A 9,289-nucleotide genomic window follows, 5' to 3' on the forward strand; every position below is an offset into this window, starting at 1 on the left:
CTAGTATAAATGGGTCAAATGTGAATGCAGGATTATAATCCCACATCAGACGTGGAGTTGGGTGTAACCATGGTTTACAGTTATAAATAATGTCGAATATATACAATTTTTCATTATTTCTGCACAGACAATAAAAAGCACTCTCCCTGAATTAGATGTATATTAAGACAGACTTCAGTGAATAATTTAAAATGTCAGATGAAATTAAAGTATCGGGACTTTGGGCAATTTGGAAGTAAAATACAACTTGCAGTTTAATTTTTAATCAATTATACTGCACACTCTTGGCATGCTTTTTCACATATTTTCAAACTAAACCATAAATAATCCTATTTATCTTTCAACTTTTATTCAATTTGATTCACCCACACTAAACAATGTGCTGACAAAAATCTGAGTCTCAAAAAACCCCGTCTGTTTTTGAGACACAACTATATTTAGAAAAAGACAAAATTGTGAGCGGTAACAGCAAATGAGACACTGCTCTCCATAAATGTCTTTCATGGATGTTGAACATGTCAGCATGATTGGCCTTATTAGGGTTATTTTTTTCTGTGATCCTGCCCCGAATATCTTTAGCACAGCTCTGTGCATAGTAGTAGAGCACATTACATAGCATGTGCTGTCTTGGTCTCAGATACAGAAGATGTGGAACCGAAATGCAACCATTTCATTGTTCAGCATTGGGTCAGAATAAGTCAAACTTGTGTCCATATGGAGACACTCAGGTGTGGAGACACTCACTATGCCATGGATGTTATATCATCTACACAGTATCTGAGCAAAGGCCAGTAGAATGGCATTTGAAAAAAAAAAATCCCACAATGGAAATAACCATTAATGAGATGGAGGCAACATGTATAGATAGCACATGTCATTAGTATCCACAGTGTCTTCAGCTGACATAAAAAGGTTACCACCTAGTACCAGGAACCAGTTTCCAAATGTCAAAATATGTAAAACACAACAAATTGTCTGAAATAAAATCGCACTCTCTAAGAAAAGACAGCTAACATAACCACAACGTCAAAGTGAATAATGAAAGAAGGCAAAGTTTCAAGTCTCAAAGTCGAATTTTCAGGTTACGTAACTAGTAAAACTTTCTCTGTATAAGTTTTATTCTACCACTACACTAAAATGCGAAAATACACACATTTCATGTATATGGTGAGATTTCCAGTCTGCCTTTATCTATTTGCCTGTTGTCTTTTTCTGTACTTTCAGTAAAACAGACAACTTAATTGGCGAGTTCACTGTCATGTATACCGTGGGAGGAATCGAAGGTCTTGTCTAGAATATGACAGTTAGAATCCCATTCATTTATAAAAGGGATAAAACGGTGGATTAATAATGGGTAACTATGAGTGACTGCAGGAGAGCGAGAGAGAGTGAGAGAAAGAAGAGAGAGAGAGAGAGAGAGAGAAAAGATGAAACTATACCAACTCATAAGGATCATTTCTGAGAAAGTGAGGAAGACGCTGAAAGCTGTATTCAGCCATTGCAATGTCAGGCATTTCTGTGAAAAATCGGTAAGCAGCTGGCACAATCTAAGCTTTTTAACACCCCAGTTTTTGGTTCATGTATAGAAAAGATCCATCTTATCTTGACTGAGGTTGAGGTTAATTTCAAATTAACTTTTGAGGGGGGAAGAGAAGAATTACGTCCCCAGCCACCCATTTCAAGCTTCCAGGCTAAGCTACGAATGTCAAATCCTAGAATCGCCCATGGTCAGCTTATGGACTTTCTGTAAGAACGGAGAAGAAAAGCAGTCACCTAACAATAGAAAAGTTAATTCACCAAGACAGAGCGCACACACTGCGGGGGAGGAGCTGACCAATATACTTGGGGCCCATACTGGTCCCAGATGTAGCCTGCGGTGGGGGTGGAAAGAAGGGAATGTGAGAGAAGCGAGGCCTCAGAAGCCCAGAACATCAGAGAGATGAGAGACTTGAATGCCTTCTAGCGAGACTCTCCACCAAGACCCTTTTTTTGATGAGAACAAAATAGCAAGATGACACAAAGCAGTAGGAGACAGAGAGCTTTCTAGTGTCAGAAGTGTGTTGACATGGCTGCACACGGCTAGGTACACGACTACCAGCGAGGACGACCCCGAATGTTTGACCACACATTACGCACAGTTCACCACACCACATTGTTAGTGTCCATTCATTAACGCCTACATCGACAAAATTCACCGAAGGCCTATGGAAGCGAGATTTACACTCACATAACAGTTCTTTAGGTACACTAGTGACAACAAACCCATTCTAATAAAACAGACCTGCACTAAATCTTAGCTTCGTGCCTGTTATGTTCAGTTCATGTTGAAACAGTGTAGGAAAGTTGTGGAGGATGCAGTTGGTGGTGCTGTTAAACTGTAGTAAATTAAACACCAGAGTATTTCTGTTATTTAGTCTAGCCCACTGAATAAAGCGGGGTTGCCAAAATTAGTAAAAAAATTAACTAAAATTGTTAAAATGAACAAAATACAGCACTAGTTGTGTAATCATGATGGGTACAAGAAAATGCATCTCATCTATCAGTATGTAAAAGAATATCTTTGTCATTGACAATAAATGCAGCTTAAAACTCATTCGAACTATGCTGAATATCAAGGGCATATTGAGGTGACTTGGACATCTAGCTGTCTCGCAATACTGAACCATCCTCGTCTGCATTAATAACATGAAATCTTAAAGTGAGCGATCGTCCGCTAGATGTGATAAAATGATCCACATAGGCTGGATGAATTCTGGGAATTAGCTCCGGGTTTGCTGTTACTTCATATACTCAAAACTGATAGGGCCACCGAACAACAAAAGAAAAATACTATTAACAATTCAATCTTGCCAAAATCAATAACCTTTCACCGGAGACGGTGACATCTGTAGGAGGCTGGGGGAGAATCATTAAAACTGTAGTGAAGCTCTTGGCAGCCGCTTGGCATAACACTCTAGTTACAACATCTCGATGAGAAAAGGCGCCGTCGGCTCAGTGGAAAATTCTCTCAGTTCTCTGGAGATACAAACTCAGTCTGCTCTTTCTGCATGGGTGTTTTCTATTGATACAACTAAAACTTTACTACAGGTAATTCCATCCCTTAATTAAAGCCGTTATCAGAGAACAAATTAATTTTGTAAAGAGAGTTGGTTTTCGTGGTTTGCTGATTGGAGAGATTTATAGCAACTGACAAACAGAAAGCTTTTTGTTAAATAAATGAGTACATCTACTGCATGTAACCAAGATCCAACTGAATCCTTGCACGACATGAAAAACAATGGTGGGCAAATATCAGTGGCAAGTATACAGCATGAATGTGACACAAGTTATAAGACCTGACCTTCAGCCAGGTATTTATCAGTTGCCCAAATCTGCCATAGTTTACTGTAGCTCTTTAGATCCTGCCCCAAAACTAAGCATCTGACACTTTGACCCCGGTAAGGACCAAGAAAATTGACTGCATCAACAAAAAACTGAGATGAAGTTCTAACAAAGCCTACTATGGTTACTATGGTATCCACTAAGTGATTATATGAGATTTAGTAGGACATATCTAAGAAATGGGTATTTTTAGGGGGAAAGTTGGTGTAGAGCATATGGTCAGGAGTAGCTTCGTTGGGTGTTGATCACACCCGAGCAAAGATCTGCCAGGCTTGTTCTGAGTATGTTCAGTTAACGCTGTGAGATATTGTTTAAAACATGCCCCATAATGAAATCCCAATGGCAGGTTAACAGACTCAGTGCTTCCCACAAAAAATCACAAATATAAAAAAGAAAAAACAGTGTTTTGTATCAGTCCATCTTTTAATTACCGTAATAACAGGGATATTGTGTTATATATTAAGGGACTTAAGGACATTTGTTGACATATGGAGATTTGTAGTCCGATGCTGCCCTCTAGAGGTCGTATGTATTATATATGTGTTGACGCGTGTTGAGACCGCGGGTTCAGTGAAGAAATGAAATAAAGGGCAACGGCCGCAAGACGGAGTTGGCTCCATCTTAATGTTATTCATGTAGTTAAGCGAAGTAACTCATAAGGATATAACATATTGGATTTAGTGACAAATAGCACCAGCCTGTGCTGTTCATCTACAGGAACACTAATTCTACGGGCAGTTGTGTGTAAGATTAAATAAAGTGAATAAATCAAATTTATAATAAGCAGTAGACTTTCAATCTAACTTTGCTAGCTAGCGTTTATAAAGTTAAGATAGTTCACGTTACATCTGAAGTCGCTTCCTCCGGGTTTTGACCAACTCTCTTTAAATAACTCTAAATCTCCATGGTCTAAAAATCAAGAGCCCAAACATTGAGTTTTAAAAAGTGGCAGTAACGTTAATAGCTTCTCATGCTACATGAGTTGTCTGTGATATTTTCTCCGTCAGGTGAAATTCAGTACAGGAATTGGTGTGTGAGTCTGGGGGGAAAGTAGCTTTGGGGAGGGGAGGGGAGGAGGGATGTTTTCGGTAGCAATAGGGAAAAACATAACGCAAGCACAACGTTGTTTGAAATGTGCAAAAATATTTACGATTTGTTACCATGGACCCAAATTAGACTCTGGCAGGCCACCATAGTATTAACATTGTATGAGAAAGCCTCCAGACTCAAATTCTGATCAGAACTGAGTCTGACTAGGCCAGACCAAATAAAAAAAAAAAGTAAAGCAATCTTGAAAAAAAAAAAACACATGTCAAACTTGTTTGCTTTAACAAATGAATGGCTAATGAATTTGACTTGCTATTGCAGATGGTCGTCCAGCCACAACTGGCCACAGCCCACACCAACATAAATTTTTCACAAGAACTGACACCAGTTACGGGATGTAATAATGGTTTAACTGTCAAAGAGTGCATACTGAAATCTGGTTTACCAGTTGTCCATCAATAATTTTCTCTCAGTCAACAAGCTATATTGCATTGGGCTAAGCCACAATACGTGAAAACAACAAAGACTGTAATATATGCTAGATAAGTGCAGCATAAAAGGAGCAACTTATTTGAAACACTACATCCACACCTTAAAACATGTGCAGATCTGTTAGGAGCTCCTGTTGACTAAAGGAAGCACTGCTCAAAAAATCAGCAGAACATGTTGAAATTTAATAACCATTTCCAAGTAAGTCACGTTGTAATGACACACAGGACACAAATATTGTCCTCGTTCAGATTTTATTAGGTTAATAAAAAAGAGAGACTTCTAATGACTCCTAATGCTTTGTGAGCAGTTTCCTGGTGAACTGCTATTCAACTGCACACCCACGGACGAGGAATTGAAGGACGGATGGATGGATTGATTTTTTTTTTTTTAACAAAGATAGTCCTATAGAGAATAAAGCTCGGCTGGAACAATTGAAACATGGACTGAAACAGCCCTTATGCCCCAACGTTGTGGCTGTGGTGGTGGTCTTAGGCGGACTAATAGAAATGGAAAAGAGCTTGAGAGAATAACCCCGTTCTTTCGTGCTGCACCAAAGTGCTGCTGACACTATACTTTCAAGCATTGCTGGATCATCTACTTTATTGTCCCTGTTGAAACAATAAAGTTCTCTTTTCCTTTTCGTTTTGTTCTTTACAGACCGGTATGAAATAATGTCATATAAGCGTTTAAGGAAACGCATGATTAATCAAGTCAATGTAACATAAGCACTTTTTTAAGATTTTCTCTCCCATACACAGCCCAGTTAAAACATTATGTCCTGATGTCTTGAATACCTCAGGAAACACATGCTTAGCCAAAAACCTAGTAAGAATGGTTTCAGTGCAGCTCCACGTTGTAAGTTAACACAAACCCCAGGAAAGGGAGAGTTAAAATTGATGTGGTAGTCAAGGGCGCTACAACTATTGATTGTTTTGTGTCGTTTCTATTGCCTCATCTCTCATCTCTTAAACGCTATCAAACATTTGTGCAGGAGCTGGGACGAGAGAGGCGAGAAGCAACCCTGTTCCACTTAGCGAGGGAACCATGGCTACCTTAAAGCCCTGCTTTAGTACAACAACAACAACAGGGGGGTTCCACGGTCCTCTGCCAATATGACTTCCTCTCCCAGGAGACGGGGAACACAATGCTCTCCTGGCTACCATTGATTGCATAGTCTCACCCATAAATTACAGCCCTGCCTTATCCCCAGTGACAGAAACCGGATTTATTAAAAAAGAAAAATGACATAAAGTAACCGAGCCCAAACATTTAGTTGATTACATACAGGTGGCTGTCAAACCCTGTAATTTGGACATGTCTAATGAGGAATAAAAAAAATAAATAAATGCCTGCTGACAAGGAGAACTGCGTCTCAGAAAGAGTTCAAACCAATTGTGCTCAATCAAGGACACATCTTTTAGACTGGGTTGTCTTTGTGTAATCATTTTAAAATAAAACAGCTAACAGTCTGGTTTACCCGCACAAATCCTCAATGAAAAAAATAAAAAATCATTAAGATTAAACAAAAAAAGCATAAAAAATGATCTTAGGCAGATGGTTAGACAGTGACAGACATATGTGGTTATTTCCCAAAGGGCACAGAAGAGTCCGTCTGTGCAGTGCAGTCTGGAATCACAGCTACTGCTTTGACTGCCTCTGGTCAATATTTAACAACAGACGCAAACTCACTTGTCACTTCATTAGGTACACTAGTGGAAACGGACACGTTCTAATATAACAATCCTTAGCTTCATGAAGGGTATAGTTTTCAGCTTTCATTTGAAATAACAGAGCGCTGTTGTACAGACACATTTTTCTATTATTTTTGCAACCTTTCGGTCAGTGGGCTTGGCTAAATAACAGAAACACTTTTGGATTCAATTACAGTTTCAGCGACGCAAACTTCATCACCTTTCCTACACCGTTTCAAGTCATGAAGAAGGATTTAGAGCAGAACTGTTGTAAAACAATGCAAAATCGTAATTTTACTGTTGTTCGTGAGAAAATTAAGTGAGGACTGTGTGACATCAATTGTGATGATCAGAGTCTTTTCCTCATCATTGTGGAGTTTTGTCCAGATCAGACGCTAGTGACCATCCAGGAGCCAGGCTACAGAAGCAAAGCTCGCCTAAAATAAGAGATATCCCTACCACAATACGGAGCAATAATTCAACAAAGGTAACAACTGCAAAACAAAGGCAGTCAGAGGTGGCAGTAGTGGAGCGATAGATCCACAGTAGATGTCTATAAGTTTCACAGTCTCATACAACTATTTATAGCTTCAAGTTAAGCAACATACTGCAGACATATTTATAAAGATGTTTAAGTGTTCTGTGTGTTAAGAGTCGATATATTTTTAATTTTGTTACTGTCATTTATTTTGCACTACGTACTTTTGTAAATAAAAGAGTAAAATCTTCAAGGAATTGCTTAGAGTCAGTTTTTTTTCTTAAAGCATCACAGAGCTATTAGCTGTAAAGCACATAGGCCTGCGCTGAACTGATTGACACTGGATCGAATCAGGACTCGGATCTGCCTCTATGTATATACCTGTGTAAGATTACTTGAAACTAAAATAACCATTGGCTGAATGTCTACCAAGAACTTTTTTGTTTATTATTCTGGGTTGGATGGTAACTTGGCAAACAAAGACGCAGAAAGATCCCGAAGAACTAAAAAAAAGACAGCAAGGTAGACAGAAAGATACTGTTTTCACACCAAAACAAATCTGATTCTGTCTCTTCTGTTGCAGGCTGCTCCATTCTAGCAGATAAAATGACACGGCAAAAGGCGTGGAGGAGAAGACCGACAGTCGCACAGGCCATAGCAGTGAGTGTGAGCATGCCTCCTTGCCAATCAAAAGTTCATATTCTAAATACAGCCACTGTGTGACCTCTTAGAGGCTTCTGGGACCCCACGTATCCAGTTACAGGAAGGGAATGTGGCAAACTACAGTGTGGCACAACGCTCCGGTCTGACTCATGCTGTACAGTGTTGTTGACGCAAGCATGCAAACACAACAACGCATACTATTTACAATTTTGAAATTGCTAATGAGAAAAAAATAAAAAAATAAAAAATGCACGGACAGTCTTTTAAAGAACAACCCCTAAGTTAGTAAGGGAGGTTTTACAACAAACATTTCTCAGAATTATATGAGCTCGCAGACAGAGACTTGCACCCAGAGACTTTGCTGGGTGAGGCAGGGAAAGCTGTGAAATATCAGTTTGCCACTTATTGAATCTTGCAGGAAGGCGCAAGAAAACACATAATTTCAGCAGCGAAAACAAACAGCTGCAAAAAAAAATTGCTAGAAATTAGCTTAAAAAAAAAAAAAAAGACAGTTAAACAAAAGAGTGGAAATTACTAGACAAAGAAATATAAAAGCGCTTTAAATACACGACGGGAAGAAGGGAAGCGGTGTTAGTGTCAGGGAAGAGACTGGACGATTTCTAAGCAGCCCCTGAATAATTAAAAACAGGTCTTAATGCAGATGTGGGAGCATTATTTCAAAGTAGCCTTACAGTGGCCGGTGTCTAGCTAGCTTAGCCACTACACTAGCCTCGTAGCCTAGCTCGTCTCTGCCCGACAGCCAGGAGCAGGCTTTCAGCACTGGGCTCACTGGATAGCAGCGCTCCGAGAGCAGTTTGGATACCGCTAGCGGGAGTGGAAGCTGGGGTTTTAGCAAACACTTTAAGCCCTATAAATACACGCAGTGGAAGCATGCTCCGGTTAAAATAACATTAAAGTATTCCGGTGCACGGATTTATTTAGCCACCCCGCCAAGTAGCTAAAACACAATGATGAATGAAGACCCGGACCTCGCCTAAGCTAACGTTAGCAGCACGGCGGCTCAGCCAGTGCAGCAAGTGTAATGCTACCAGGCTGCTAGCAAAGAAAAATCTTCCAACTGACAAACCACGGCAACCGACTAACTACGCACCTTCAACCGTTGGAGATGACACCTCTTGCAGGTCCACAAACTGTGCGCAGCTGTGCGTACTCCCTCCCAAAATAAAGGTTTTGGGGTTTTTGGGGGTTTTTTTTTTTTTTTTTTGGTTCTCCTCCTGTTCAGTTAAACCCCACGACGAGGAGTGAAAAACGACTCAATCCGGACGCTTTCCTCAGTCTTGTGGTGCTGAATCTAACGCTACACGCTTCTGTCGGTGTCTCAGAAATGCCTCCTCCTCTTACGGGTCCCTGCGAAATAATGACCCCTCCCAGCGCTCCAACCACAACAGCGGAGTGGGCAGGTGCAGACGATGGTGCGCTAGTAACGGAAAGCCTTGCAACATAGTGGGCCGTGTGGTGGATTCCAGGGTTGTCAAATCAGGAGAGCCTCCCCGGTTGACGCATGCGCGATTCCATA

General features: G+C 40.3%; 1 protein-coding gene across 1 annotated transcript in view; it reads right to left on the minus strand.

The window, feature by feature from the left end:
- Positions 1 to 8,978, minus strand: part of ctnna2 (catenin (cadherin-associated protein), alpha 2) — a 306,322-nt gene extending 297,344 nt beyond the window's left edge. The window contains exon 1 of the mRNA XM_084561584.1: positions 8,864 to 8,978. The gene's annotated coding sequence lies outside the window, so the exon portion shown is untranslated. The remainder of the gene's footprint in view (positions 1 to 8,863) is intronic.
- Positions 8,979 to 9,289: the final 311 nt, after the last annotated feature.

The sequence above is a fragment of the Chelon labrosus genome, assembly GCF_963514085.1.
Source record: "Chelon labrosus genome assembly, chromosome: 2".
In the NCBI taxonomy this organism is placed as follows: domain Eukaryota; kingdom Metazoa; phylum Chordata; class Actinopteri; order Mugiliformes; family Mugilidae; genus Chelon; species Chelon labrosus.